A 12,355-nucleotide genomic window follows, 5' to 3' on the forward strand; every position below is an offset into this window, starting at 1 on the left:
GCTGCACAGGTAAGGCGAAAACACAAAACAGGCTGGACATCGAGTGTGACCACTGACTTGATACAATGACTCGGTGTTGGCGACTCTCATCTAAGGCAAAACCCATGCTCAGATCTTCAGTTAATTTCTGAGGATTTACATTTGTGATGTTGGTGTTGAATCTCACATTAAATAACGTGTTGCCCAAGTGTTAAGTATGTAGTCACTGACATGCAACAAAACTTTTAATTTGTTTAAAATTATATTTTTTTTTTCCTAAGACGTTTAGGTTTTTTTTTTAATGTTTGACAATAATTTTACTTCTAATTCACATATTTGCACTAACTCAACAGTTTGTTAAAATGATTGTTACTGATTACTGTGACATGTCAGCCTTATGATTAATGATGACGATGAATTGTTAAATTAATTATTACAATTTAATTTTTTTTAATTAACTTGGGTTGTCTCGGGTAGGAGTGCTCACAACATGGTAAACATTTAAAAGAATGCAAGCCAAAATCAAATTTAAACTGTCCAGCCCAGAGGCAAAATAATTTGCTGGCAGAAAATTAGCATGCTCTGGCCTTGAGTATCATTATCCTTGTGCCTCAGTTCTGCTATGTTCTACTTCCCATGTTTTGTAGTTTCATTTGTGTTGAGCAGGTTCTGTTACCCTTTTGATGTAAGGTTTTGGTTCTTGTTTGCATATATTCCTGTAGTGTCGGTCCATTCAGCTTCTTCTGTTAAGCTCCTCAACTTTGCCTCGTCTCAGTTAATTTAGTTCATCTTTTTCACCTGTGTTGGCTGATCAGTTATCCTCCTCATCTGTCTTTCATAGTATTTAAGTTGTAGTCATCCCTCTGTCCAGTGAGGGATTCTTGTGCATTTATAGGTCTGTACTTTTGTGAGCGCTGATGTCCAAGTCAAGTTTTTAACTTGAAGCTTTTAAGTCATCATTTACACTTTGGTCTGTCACAAAAAAGTCCCAGTAAAATGCAGTGAAGTTTGTGGCTGTGATGTGACACGGTGTGAACACTTTTACTTGACATTATGTGCAGGTAAATTAGGTGTTTGACAATTTCCATGAGTAAGCAACTACTAAAACGAAACGGTACTGTTTCAGCAGCATTGCTATGCTGAAGCTTAGAAAAGCTTTATGTCACATGTTTGTTGCATGTAATTCCACAGATGAAAGATATTCTTTGCCGCTTTTTGCGGTTGCTATTAAAATCACGAGTTCTGAATCACGGCTCCTATTACTGTGAATCAGCTACAGCCTTATCTTCATCATCATGTTCTTTCAATGTTATTGAAGAAAATAATCAATTTCATCTTTACGGCTGAAGAGGATCTAAGAAGTCTCTTTTCATTTGAAATCATGATTCTTTTCTGTGGTGGTTCATTTGCCAAAACATGCATTTTACTTCATTTTGTTTCAAAGTTTGGTTTGTCCTTGGGAAGCCATTTTTTTTTTCTCTCCATATGCCACATTTCTGCAGTAATTGCTCTTTCAGCCCTTCTGTGTTCCAGTCTCTTCAGGCTGTAGCGTGTCTAGACAGCCTGCGAAATTAAAGCGGTACATTAATAGCACGACAGGAACTTCTATCAGTAACCACGCAACAGAATTTTTTTTTTTTCTCTGCGCTCATTCTAACGCACATGTTAAGACCAGAACATGAAACTTGATTGAGACATGAAATTCCGATTGGTGCTTACATTTGCAGCACCCTGACCACATTCTGAGTTGACATCTGTATTAATTTAGACAGAATATAAATGTTTATTTTAGATGCATTTAAGACTTCAAATGGAACTTCAAAACCATCTCGGCGCCATTCTCAAAACAGAGGACTTTAAAACATGTTACTGAGGTGATGACTAAGGTAAGGTCAATATCTGCTGCTTTTAGTTGCACCTGGTTTTATGCTCTGTAAGGCCAAACAACGTGTGCAGCATTGTTCAGTGTGAATTTTTATTCTCTGTTATATATTATTTATGAATATAATCCCTAAACATCAGCTGACACTAAGCATTAAGCACATTCTTTTATAACCAGTCAGAAAAAGGTTTTGATGTTAAACTGCCGCAATACCTTGCCATAAATTAACTGCCTAAAATGAAATTGCCCACAGCATCAAGTACTTTGCATCTTGCAATTCGAACCACATAATTTTGGACATGTTCATAAATAATAATGTCCGAACCTGCTGGAAAAAGAGAAATTTGCGCGTTTGTGCAATGAATTGGTTATGTCACTAGAATTTAATAAAATGAGACATGGCTTTAACTACTTCAACTTCTATCAAAATAAAAAAAAAGAGACCGTAGTAAACAAAGTAATTGATATAAGCATATATTTTTGTTTTTTTTTTTTTTTTGTTTAGATTGTGGTGAAAACAATGACCTGGAGGAATCTTGTATACATTTTTGACCCCACACCGTTGATGTATTCATGTATATAGGTATAAATATACCTACTATATTTTGCTGAAGTGCAAGGTCCTGTGGTAATACTAATCCAATTCAAACTGGCATCTCTGTGATTTGGACAGAAATGGATGTGTTATCCGAAACATAATTAGGCCGTTTTTGATTTCTTGGCGCATTTTTATTTGCTTGTGGCTAAGAATGGAGGCTACATTGGAGTGGATTAAAAACCATTTAGTTTCTGGGCCAGCAAAACCCTATCGACCCATAATGTACAGCATCAACAAGAAAAGGCCAAAGAAAAGGAGCAAAATCGAATCCAAATGTTGGGTCACATCCTGCATTGCACTGAGTGTGAAGAATCATATTTTTTTGTTTGGAGCTGTCTATTATTCAGCAGGCTAGCGCTGGCAGCAGCTGCGTGTCCATTAACCAAAACAATTGCGTAACTTTGAAATTATGAAAATAAATTTGCTTAATGCAAACACGCCATTTTAAAACATTTTTTAAAATTATTTTTAAATAAGTTTTTGTGGTATGATGAGGTCTTTATTCAAGCGCATCAAAATCCATGTATTTCACAAAAAACGGCAATGGAAACAGTTTTTTTTTCTCTCATTTTATGAGCCGCGTGATCAACAGCCGGATGCCAACAAAGATGACAGAAAGTTGTTGGTGGAAAGTTGTTTTTGTTCGTTTTGGACAATGTGTATCTAGCTCCACCAGAGCTCACAGCATCACACAGTTCATAAAAAGTTGTATGTTGAATCCAAAATTGCAGACTATAATTTCCCCAAAACGCTGCATATGTAGCCGCTCCCAAGAATAAGTGGCTTGCTGCTCAAACACTAGAATAAGACGCAGACGTCTCTTCTTATGGCAGATAGGTGATGAGCTGAATTATAAATACATTTCATATAACTGTTTACATCCATCAGTGCCATGATTTTTAATGACTTTTCGTGTGAACAAGTTTATTCATATGTGATTTTAAAAATAAATTTTCATTTCATATTTATGGAAACACCGCAACTGCAAAATTCTTTTTTGTTTTTTTTCCGTCATTACCAGGAACTCTGCAAAGATTTGTTGGTTATTAGCAGACATTCCTACTTGCTTCTGGCAATCGCAAAATAGCAGATTTTGTTTCTGCTTGGTGGCATGCAAAGGTTTGGCATGGCACTTTCTAGCGCACCTTTCTTTTTGGGAAGCAAGCATGCCTTGATGAGAAGTGACCAAGGCTCACTGTGAGTGCAGCACTATGATCTGGCGACATGCGGATGCAGCAACCCTGTATTTATGGAGTAGGTAGATAATGAGAGCAGCTGGCCTGGCCTCAAGTCGCTGCCTCTGCAATCAAGCACAAACAGAGGAAGAGGAGATAGAGTAAGCAGGCATAACTGCCTCCACAGAAGCATGGTCCACAACACCGAAGGATTAAAAGCCAACAGACATCCTGATTTCTAGTTGATCTGGGCCAAGATCTGTTTGCGCGCCATTTGTCAAAGTCTTTCTGTCCGATAGATGGGACTTTGAAAGGGTTTCCCAGGTCACTGCAAGGAAAAATAGCAAACTGTTTCTTTGCACCTAGCTGTTGATCAGAGGTAAAATGTGAGCTGCTAAGAAGTAAAATTGGACGATGAGAATGATAGCTTGGTGACAACGCCCAGTAAAATGTTTTAGATAATTTTACATGCACACAATGTGGGAGCTCTTGGTGCTTAACGCTCTGCAGCTGCAGCTTCCATGGACCAGACAATTAGTCATTTCAACAAAGCTTTTGGAACATCTATTTATTTGCACATTGGCCCCCTTTTATGCATATTTAGGCTAGTACCAGAGACGTTTTAAAAATATATGTATGTTATGAATGACAAAACATGAGTAACTGGTGCTTGATACCAATGGTTGGCAACTAATTTTAGGCACAGACAATGATAAACCACAATATGTTAAAGTTAATAGTTAACTATTGTAGACATCAAAGGTCAAGAGATCAAGATTGACCAACAGACTAAGTGCTAACATTGGAGAAATGGATGTTTTTCCATTTGTTCAAAATACAGTTTGACTTTGAATGCTTACCATTCAATCACACTCAAAATTAATTTTCTCATTGTCTTTTGCATGCATTGCACAAACTACTGTCCTAGTCAGAGACAAGGATGGGAGGGAAAATTAGGGGGAAAGCAGGAAAAACTCATCTCAAAAGACCGTTGCAAGGCCTGGAAAACCAAATCAAGATAACATTAAAGTTAAGCTGCTAGGAAAACGTTTACATTAGGGACAATTAGGTCTTACTTAGAATGCACTGCAAATCCCCATGGAATATACAGATTACAATGAACTGTGTCATTAACAAATGCATGTAAACAGATGTTTGATGGAATTTATGTGTTTTCTGTTTAGTTTGGTAAATTAACTGCAGAAAAGGTGTTTAGGGGTTAATATCTGTCTCAGGATTTGCCATATGTAGAGCTGGCTAACAGGAAAGAGAAGATTGTTGTTTCCATTGTTTAGAATTCATTATGTGTAAATAAAAACAAAGGGTTATTATTTTCCAGAAGTCACAGGGGGGGCACAGAGATGCGGTTCGGCTAAATGATCATTCTGATTGTGTCTGCTGTCACGGAGAGTCTCACTTATTAATGGCACCACCTGAGAAGATTTAGTTTGGGCTGCCACTCTGCATTGGCGCTGCCATGAGTCAGCAAGAGAAGACAATGAATTCTCACCGAGAATGCCGAGAAGAATCAAGAGATCAGGACAGAGCGTCTGTGTTGCATATATCAGAGAGGCATGCAGCCACCTCCGTATGGTGTGGGATAAAGCAGGCTTTAGAGCTGTGATTTATTGAGTGAGCGGAGAGGTCTGACAGGCACGGCTCTCATTAGACAGACATAGTTTTAATTAGTGGGGACATAGCAGTGATGCAGGTGTTTACATTTGTTAGGAAAACTACGCCGAAGCAAAGGGGCTTACACAGCTCCCCTAAATACAGAACAGGATGTATTAGATGCTCCCATGACCTCAGAGAAATTTAACAAGGACAAATGTTGGTAAAGAAAAAAAAAAGTTATAAGAACTATTTTTGTTTTTCAATCTCACAAAGTATCAATGATACACTGGAGATGTTTTTTTTAACTTTGCGTGCACTGAAGTAATGGCAAGTAAACAAAGTCTGCAGATGTGCAGATGTGTGTTTAATAGTTATCAAGGAAATCCGTATTGATTAACATGAGAATTAAGCATTTATTAATGTTAATTACTTTTAATGAAGGGAAATGTAGGGAAAAATGCCAACATAAGTGTCTCCAAAGCTGTACACAAACTATGAAATATTGAAGAATATGGATTGATATGAAATATTCATCCCCTTTTCATGGATCAGACCTGACAAGTGTTGTTTAATTTATGCTCCTTAGCACCAGTAAATTCTCACATTGTAAACAAAGTAAAACCAATCCGATACTTAGATATTTGGCTTCCCTAGTCCCATAGCTCCGTGTAGTACATACTCAAAACATTAGAATGTCATTGGAAAATTTATTTATTCTAGGAATTTAATTTATTGACTGCCATTTTGGAATAGCGGACACCGTGAAAGACAGTGGAAGTGTTTGCAGATAGCCTGTTGTCCAGACAAAAAGTCTGATATAGTATTAGGCTTGAATAAAAGGTTAACCTAGCAGTCACTAGAAGAAGTCAGCGTGTTTCCAGGACAACAAACAGGGGTCTGATACTGTAAATGCAATCTGGATCACCGTGAGTAGGCATGTGTCTATCAGTGAGGCTGCATCTGTCATGCGTGTCCCAAACTTTTGATTGGTAATAAATGTAATGGGTGCACCGTCCCCTCAAAAAACAGCTTTCAGACTTTGTGTTGTGGTTCCCAGGTTCAAGAATTCCCATTCAGAACCCAACGTTGTCATGCTTGTGATGTAATTGGACCCAAGAGCATAAAACTAGACAGGTGTCTCTAGTAACTATGGTCAAGACTGCCTGCCTCTTATGATCCCCGGCTTTGTTTTGCCAGTATGCACCACAGCATTACTGATACAAATGTTCTTTTTTTTTTTTCTGAGTTGTGCACCATGTTTTCTCTGTGACTGTCCTTAGATGAAACTGACGGTGGATATTTACTTCCATAGCCATAAATAGTCTGCACAGACCATCAAGAGGTCTGCAGTGTTATAAAAACTGCTCAACTTCTGTGTGCCATATAACTCAAGCTAAACTATTGTTTCATTCAGCATGATGTGTATAGACATTTCGAAGGGCAGCCAACATGGGGACGGTGGTGCAAGGGCTCCCAACACTTATAGGTAGCGGAATGTCAGTACTGCCAAAAATTGTAGCCATATGCAACTTTTGGCAGTAAGCCAACACATGGCGTATGGGTCTTGTCGAAAATACCAGAAGATGGAGAGTACACACACATAGCGTAATAAAAGTTGTTAATCTATCACAAAAAATACCTCTCAGCAATCTCTTCTGTATTATGCAGTCGGCTGTGTCGGAGAAACTGTGATCCCTAACTTTATTATATATTACTTAAACATGTTTTTTAACTATGCAAAGATAAATATATTGTATAACATTAATGACTGTATCGTGCTGAGAATTACTACACTTTTGAGTGTTGTGAATATTTCACAGGGGATGTAGGTGGGCAGTTGGAACAGATCATTATAATTGTATTTTCAGTGGGAAAACGTCTTTCCACATGCAAATTTTCAACATACAAATTGCATTTTCAGCATCAAATATGTATTCAAAGATTCCACCGTGCTACAAAAACAAACTGATACCTTAACAGATATTTAATGTCCAGTTTCCATCTGAATCTAAAATAATATTTCTATTAATTTCACAAATGAGCAGTAATGTTTGCTATAAAAAGGAAGGCAGAATGTGTCTCACTGTTTTGTTTTTTTATAGGATAAATACAAGTTCAGCAGTAACAAATGTAACATTTTGATGAAATACTCATTGTCTGTCAGAGGCCAGTTATTAACATTTATTCACAACACCTGAAAAGGTCAAACATTCATCAAAGAGTCAGATTTTTCTCATGTTTTTTGTCAATATTGAACCCCTCTAATTAGCGCTTAGCATGATGAGCATTGTTAAAATGGTTAGCATTGCTAGCAGCACCCCCTGTGCATTCCCAGTGGATTTAGTAGGCCTTTGTGCTAATTGTGCTTTCCAAAGAATGTCAGCATTCGGTAAACCAGCTTGTTCTATCACATAGTCTTTTAATGGATGAAACGGAGAACCTTGCTGCAATGCAACCAGTTTACTGAAGTCACGCACCCCGAGTGACAGCCTGAATGAACAGCCGACATACGTCTGTAGAAAAACAGACTTTCCTTTCTAGGAGCTTCTTGCACCTATTGTGCTCCTTTGACTTCATTTATATACACTTTGTTCATTCTGAATTTAGTCCTGGTAGTGCTTATGTTTGATATGTCTGATCCATACACTGATGGAAAAAAGATCGAATGAACTAGCACTAAATTACTACTTCTACTGGTCCTATTCATAATAGTTTTTTTTTTCATTTCTATATTCTATATAGGTGTTGTGTAGTGAATTATTTTCATTTCTTGAATTAACTTTTTACTTCACTGACATTTTGTCTTTTACTATTTTGCACAGTTGCTAAGACATGTCAGGTCACATTTACATCCTGAGGAAACTGAGGATTAAACTAAAAATGTATAATTTCTAAACATCTCATATTTTCTTAAGTAAAAGTGAAAGTTTTTTTTTTTTTGTTACATTTATTTTGTAATATTCACAAGGGATGCAAACATTTCCAAACCTAGGAATTTTCTAAAAGCATTGTTTCTTAAAGCGTATACAGTTTCTTAAATGTTATGCTTATATATATATAGATAGATAGATAGATAGATATAGTGAAATCTTGGTACTACAATAAAAGCTAAAAGATTAGGTACCTATAAGGTACCTAATCTTTGCATCTCCATAGCTGGAGATGCAAAGAAGGATTCTTCATAAAATTGAAAAACACTATTGACAACACTGACCATGCTCTCCATGAAACCGTTATGCAACATTAGAGGCCTCACTGTTATACAAACCACAACATCAGACCCTTCCAGCCCACAGTCATTAGCATCCACAACCACCATTTGAAAAAACGTGAATATGAGTGACAACAAAATTATGTTTTCCATTTGGGGATTAATAAAATATTTGAATCAAATTGAATTGAATAGAACTTTATCAAATAAGGAGCAACTATGTTGGCTCGTGAATATTTTTGGACACCAACAGCATTCAGACTTTTAGCTAAAACTGAAAACTTTCTCTAAAATGATCAACAACCGTAAGAAACAGAAATTCACTTGACTATGGAAGACAGTCTTGAATGTGGGGACATTGGACAAATAATAATAAAAAAGGTTGGGCTGAATATCTTAAAGTAATGCAAGGTAGAATTTATTGATTAAGCTGAATCAAAAAGATGCCAATTTTGAGGACAAGTGCTGGAAAAGTATCAAAGAATATGTTAAAAGGTTGCTGTTATGTAAGTGTGCTTTAAATTCTGCAGACCAATGCAGCATGAAGTGCTAGACTGCTGCCAGGAGAAAAGAGGACATTTCCAACAGTACTTGCTCAGAGTGCAGAAAAAATATATGAAAACCATTTCTCTCATTAAGTCAAATCTAGGCTAACAAGTGCTGTTCAAGTACGAGGTACCAAGTGGCTAATAAGTACCACGATGCTCTTTCTAAATTAATACTTTATGGTTGCTTCAAACCATAAATACCCCATGGTGAGCTAAGCTTAGCAGCAAGCCCAGTTCTCTAAAGCTGAGTACAAGGCAAAGTTTTCAAAATAATAGGGGAATGCTATTGGTGAAAAGCCGTGACAGTGCATATGATTTGTGGTACAACCAACACTAGCTCTGGTGAGGCAGATGTTGCATCTAGGTAGATGAACTTATCCAGAAAAAAAAAAAAAAAATCATAGCTTTGTTTTGCCAATTATATATCAAGACCAAAGAAGATGAAGGTTTAACCACCCAATACACAAATGTTTTGGATGCACAGAGGCACCATTACCATGTTTGGTTTGAGAGCTCCATTAGATTATCTTTGGGCTAACACAGGGTTTGTATTGTATGGCATCTTGCAGGGATGTAACAAGATCTGAGATGATCTTGACAGCTTGTGATATTAAAATTCAACAATATTTCTCGGTGAAGTGCCGTCTCACCAAGCCTTGTCTAGTTGCTGTCAGCACAACTTTGTCCAGTAAAATAAGCATTGAAATAGACAAGGACCGTGATTTGTGAACACTGTAAAAAATGGCATGTCGTTCGCGGCTTATATGTTGATGCTTTACTAAATATCTAGTTCATCAAGGTTGTTATCCAGCGTGGAAAAGGTATGAGAACTTACAGTTCAATTTGTAGTCCATATGCACAGACAGTTTCTTCCACCAGATTATTGTGGGTTGTTGTTGCTGCTTCTTCTTCTTCTTCTTCTTTTTCTTCTTCTTCTTCTTCTTTTTTTGTTTTTCCTCAATGAATCTGATTATTTGAAACTTCTCAGATCTGTAATTTCATCAGTTTGCATCTGCCTAAGCAAGTCATTGTAATATATGCAGTGCTGCAGTCAAACAAGTTTGAATAGCTCTGCTGGCATGGCATATATGAAAGCCTGGCTGTGATTGAAATAAGCCTTACATAAGAATGTGGGAGGGATGTCTGTCTGCTCCCTATCTCTGTCATTACATCTGTGTTTATTAGACTGTGCCTGATTAGGTAATGTCGTTCTGCGGCTGTGGAGGAACTGACATGTTTGATGTTAAGATTAATGACTGACTTGTTGCTGGAAAAAATGAATCGTATTGATCCTCGGTGTGATTTGATACTGGGTATCCATGGCAGCAGGACTGAACGCCATGAAGCCCCTGTCTTCTCACCAATAGGTCAAAAGCTACATTTGTCAACAACAGACTCTCCCCTGCCCTCTTAGGAGTGGCTCCTGTTTCAAAGGCAAAAAAAAAAAAAGAGAGAAAGATTTCCATTAAACCAAAAAGCTTGTCTTCTTTAGACTATCAGATGGGTTTCCCTTTTATGTACGGCTGCTGTGTGGATTTGTGTATAATTTATGGCTGGACTGCATTATCTTAGATTGATAAAGTAGGATTAAGGAAAAGGGCGATGCAGGCATGTCATTTATCATTGAATATCTGGGAACAATGAAATGTCAAATAACTGTCTGTGAATATAAGAGATATAAAACCCCATCAATCAAGAAAGGAACAGGAAAGAATTGGATATACCAAGAGAATGCTGCAGTGACGGAACAAAGCAGGTCAGGACAGAGTCTCGCTGTTGGAGAGCCTTTATGGTCAGCATTAGCTGCACTGCGTATCGAGGGAACAAAAGAGCCGTCCTAATGGCCATTACTGCTTAATAATGAGAAACTTATTACTCTGTTACTGTATTATTCATGACTTCCTCATTATACAGGCGATTTTTAACAGAGGGAATCACATTTCTGTCCATGTGCGGGCTGAATTGTGAGTATACACTCACAGAGGCACTGCCACTGAGTGTTTAAAACAAAAAAAAAAGCAACCATTTACCCTTCCTATATGATAAGGAATAAACAGTGAGGTGAACAAGCGTTTTCTCCCTTGTTGATTCTTTTTTGAGGCAGATTTTGTTTTGTCACGCTGAAATTTTGTCAAACAGGTTTTAATTTTAGACAAAGGATAAGTGGAGCTAAAGTATCACAAAAAAAAAAAATCATCTTACAGTTGTCCTGGTCTTAGTAAATCGAAGAACAGATGGGAAACCTTGAAAAGGCTCTCTAACGTCGTATTTTTTTTTGCCATTTATTTCGTATGTCTCCCTTGGAGACACTGTGTGTATCGTATGTGTCCAATGGATGCCACACTCATCTGAACCTTCCAAAGGAATTAATGAAGATCTATCGATCTGTCTGTCTGTCAAGTCATTTCTAAGGCTTTGACCCTGGAGTGAACTGCAGTGGCTTGCAATCCACAAATGGACGAAACATGGAACAATGAGGAACCTTCCTAGGAAAAGCTAGCCTACCAGAAAACCTACCGTGGCAAAAACCATAGCTGACAAAAAATAAGTCTGTCTCATGGTTTTCTCAAAAACACCTTAATGATCTTCAACACTTCTGGGAAAATATTCTGTCGATTGATGAGACAACAGTGAAACATGGTAGGTGGGTATCCTGTTGCATCTTATGTATTGACTCAAAGAACATCTTGCTGTCAGACATGGTAGAGGTAGTGTGATGATCTAGGGCATCACACCTGGTTGACTTGCTATATATTCATGCAACCAACTGTTTTTACAAAATCCTTAATTTAGAACTTGAGACATTTGACCTTTAACTCAAACACACACATAACCTACACAGCTTGGGGATGATGCAAAGCACTGCTGCACTAAAACTCTGAGGTTTAAGAATCCTTGTCAAATGGCGTTTTGACTAAAGCTTTTTCTTATGGCTAAATTAGGGTTAGAGTGTGGGTTTTGATGTTTTTGATGTTTTTATCTTTACTTTTCATCTATTTATTAATGTCACATACTGTTTTTATTTCTTCTTTAACTATGTAAAGCACCTTGAAATGCCTCGCTGCTGAAATGTGCTATACAAATAAAATTTGATTTGATTTTGATTTTTGCTGTGAGTCCACCTCCAAAATGCTGAAAAACGACAAAATCCAGGCGTTAGAGGGGATTTGCCAAAATCTGGACCTAAATCACATTGAGACGCCATGGCGTAAACTTAAAACCCTTCTATGTGCTGTTGAAGAAGATTTTAGGTTATAATATTTCTTAAGAAAACTCTTTTGACTCGAGCTTCTTCTGATCCCAGGTTCTCCCGGCGGGCCACGTGTAGCCACACAAAAACAGCAATGC

General features: G+C 37.4%; 1 long non-coding RNA gene across 2 annotated transcripts in view; it reads left to right on the top strand.

Moving 5' to 3' along the window:
* Nucleotides 1–12,355, top strand: part of LOC103133923 (uncharacterized) — a 67,081-nt gene that overhangs the window by 10,531 nt on the left and 44,195 nt on the right. Inside the window, exon 5 of one of the 2 annotated variants that reach the window (XR_001661394.1) lies at nucleotides 10–1,222. The exons of the other annotated variant lie outside the window; for it this stretch is intronic. This is a non-coding gene — a long non-coding RNA (uncharacterized LOC103133923). Of the gene's footprint in view, nucleotides 1–9; nucleotides 1,223–12,355 lie in introns of those variants that run through there. 2 annotated transcript variants of the gene reach the window in all.

The sequence above is a fragment of the Poecilia formosa genome, unplaced genomic scaffold, assembly GCF_000485575.1.
Source record: "Poecilia formosa unplaced genomic scaffold, Poecilia_formosa-5.1.2 Scaffold14, whole genome shotgun sequence".
NCBI classification, from domain to species: domain Eukaryota; kingdom Metazoa; phylum Chordata; class Actinopteri; order Cyprinodontiformes; family Poeciliidae; genus Poecilia; species Poecilia formosa.